Source organism: Lytechinus variegatus, chromosome 2 (assembly GCF_018143015.1).
Source record: "Lytechinus variegatus isolate NC3 chromosome 2, Lvar_3.0, whole genome shotgun sequence".
Classification (NCBI taxonomy): domain Eukaryota; kingdom Metazoa; phylum Echinodermata; class Echinoidea; order Temnopleuroida; family Toxopneustidae; genus Lytechinus; species Lytechinus variegatus.
The window spans coordinates 24,073,778-24,077,079 of NC_054741.1; positions in this window are offsets into that span (position 1 = coordinate 24,073,778).

Below are 3,302 nucleotides of genomic sequence, written 5' to 3' on the forward strand. Positions count from 1 at the left end.
AACTTTATGCGGCGAATATTGATTAATCATGTGATTGGTTAAGGTCAGGTGATCTCGTCTTATTTTGCTAGTCTCAATTACATAATATAGTTCCATTTATTATATAATGAATATAAAAATACTATAATTTTGTCATGTAGACTCTAATTCTTCTTCATCTCCTCAAGTACAGACATCCGCCTGGTGTAAAAGGAAGAAGAAGAAGAAAAGGGGGCGGATAGAGCCTTCTTCAATAGGGGGGGATGATTGTTTTTTCTCACCGGTGATATTTTCCCCCGGATCGGCTACTCAAAGTTAATTTGTTTCTTTATTTGAAGGAAGAGGTACTACTGTCACCTTATAGCTTTATTCTTATAAAACAAGATAAATACACAATAATCTCCTATTAATCATGTTTATATCGTGCAAGCGCGAGCTAAAATTTTTGAAACTTCATGTATGATTTTGTCCTGAAATTGAACAATGCAACTACAGCGCGTCCCCCCCAAAAAAAAAAATGTCCCTCTGATATACGGCTTTATTAATTCCAAGAATAAAAATCATTTTCAATTAAATATCTTGCTTCAGCGGTTTTGAATACACATTCTATTATCTAACAGTGGTGCTTTTCAGCCCATTCCAAGTTTCCATATATATTTCTCCCTCTCACGTCCCTGCACTGTCCAAGCATATCAACCCACTTCGATCATTCAGAATCTGATGAGGGATTTCTGACCATGGAAATTTTCTTGATCTAACCAGGCTCATAAGCAACCTTGAGCATATTCAGAAGGGCAACAGTACTCAAGTCTAATATGGGAGATGCACAGTGATTGAGATAACCGGGGAGCGTTTCATGAAAGGACTTGTCGGACGTTTTATCCCACAAGTCCTGTTTTATCCGACAGTTACTATAGTAACAGTGCTTCTCAACCAATCAGAATCCAGGAAAGTTGTCAGATCTGACAACTTGTCGGACGAAAATATTGATGAAACACCCCCTGGTCGACTGTGTTCCATGCCCGAATTCCAAGGATATTGCATACTTGTTTGCATTACTTTTATAAAAAATAATTGTGTTGAGGTCAAGTTAATTCACTGTACCTTTATCAATGAAAAAAGGCAATTTCCAATGCCTCTATTCACTTTCGCAAAGTGCAACACACTTTTAGTTTGTAATTCTTTGTTCATCTTATACTCATCATTTATCTATATTTTCTTTCGGGTGCATTGATTCCCTAGGCCCTATATATCAATTTTAAAAAATCATTTTTTTTTATTCTCACCCTTCTGAACATGCCAAAGTTTATTATTTTGATAAGCCTGGATAGAACGGGGAAATGTCCCTGCTCAGATCCTGGACAGGGGTTTAACAGGGGTCACTCAGTGGCCGGGGGGGAAGCCAAAAATTTCCCGGTCGACATGAACAGGATTTTTGTGATTGTGCCAGAGCATAATTGAGTTCAATGCGTGATAAAAGATCTTGGGGGCACAGCATGGCGCGCGCGGCAAAAATTTGTTTTAAAAATATGGGGCAACACAATTTTTTTTGCCTATTTCACAAAATCGAGCGAGAATGATGCGTGAGCTATTTTTTTTTTCAATGTAGGCACAATTGACTTGAAGAGGGATCTGTGACTGGCTGCTTGCACTGGATCATGCATGACTATCACCAAAATAATGATTTTTTTTAATAACCTGAGATGATATACTCTGGACGTTCTAACAACTTTTCATGAATCGGATGGCTATAACTGGCTGCGAGCGCGTATAGCACGGGCCGAAAACTTATAAAAATTATGAATACGCATGGAGGATCTCGCTTAAAACGAAATAATGAAAACCCTAATTCCGAGAAGCATATTTCACCCATGTGAACAGATAATTTACTTATCTCAGTCATCAGTTACTGCAAGCGCGAGCGAAATTTTGATTTTTTTTATAGTGATAAGCTGAAAGATTTGTGCTGACATGATTGTTGGGAAATACAGTGAATGGATGGGAATTAACATTTTCAAAATTAAAGAACGAAAAAGTTGTTTTGAGCACTTTGCAGCTTTGATAGGATGCTTATGACAACATTTACTACACATCTTTTTTTTTCTTCAAAATTTCGGGAGGGGGGCAAGTGGGGGGGGGGGGGGCAACTCATGAACTCACTTGGGGTAAAAATGCACCCGTGCCTCGGCCCGCTCGGTGCCGTCACTGGTCCGGAGCGGAGCCCCGGAAACCTCGTGATATTTTAAAGGTCAAGTCCACCCAAGAAAAATGTTGATTTGAATAAATAGAGAAAAATCTAACCAGCACAACACTGAAAACTTCATCAAAATCGGATGTAAAATGAGAAAGTTATGACATTTTAAAGTTTCGCATATCTTTCTCAAAACAGTTTTATGCACAACTCAGTGATATGCAAATGCGAGAGTCTATTATGATGTCCATTACTCACTATTTCTTTTTTTTTTATTGTTTGAATTATACAATATTTCAAATTATACAGAATTGACAATAATGTTAAACTTGACTGAACTACATAATGTTAAACGATGTTAATTCCACAAGTTCAGGGAGGAATAAAGCTCGATTTCAAATGACATGGGTGAGAAAATCAGAATATTTTATATTTCAGATAATAAAATACAAAATAATGCGTGATGTCATCAGTCCCCTCATTTGCATAATGGCCGCAGAGGTGCATATAACTGTTGTGTGAAATTGAGCGAAAATTATAACTTTCTTCTTCATAACTTTCTTATTTTACATCCGATTTTGATGAAATTTTCAGCGTTATGATTGTTGGATTTTTCTCTTTTTATTCAAATTATCTTTTTTCTGGGGTGGACTTGTCCTTTAAACATTGCAGATGGCATTTTTTTTTTATCAAACCGCGGATGCAACACATTACTTCAAAGCAGTTGCGGATATTATACAAAATATTTCAAAGTAGGACAAAATTTGTAAAAGTCGCCAGCGAACGAAGCGAGCTAGAAAAATTTGGCCTTGTACATGTAATATAAAAAAGACATCATTAGCCCTTGGCTAAGAAAGTTTTTTTTTTGTCCTGCTTTAACTTGCTTAAAACTTAGCAAGCTTTAATAGGAGAAATTATAATTTGTAAACAAATAAATAATAATAAATCAAGCATGCGATCTTAAAAAAACACATAGGAGTACTTTTTTATGCCGAAAAAAAAAATTGTTTGAAAAAAAATGTTATTTCAACTTTTAAAAAATCTAATCAGGCCTTGTGTCGCACCTAGTCCCTAAAAACGTCACGAAGCGGTGTCAGCCAATGGCGTTGCGCGATTTTGGCTTGAAATTTAA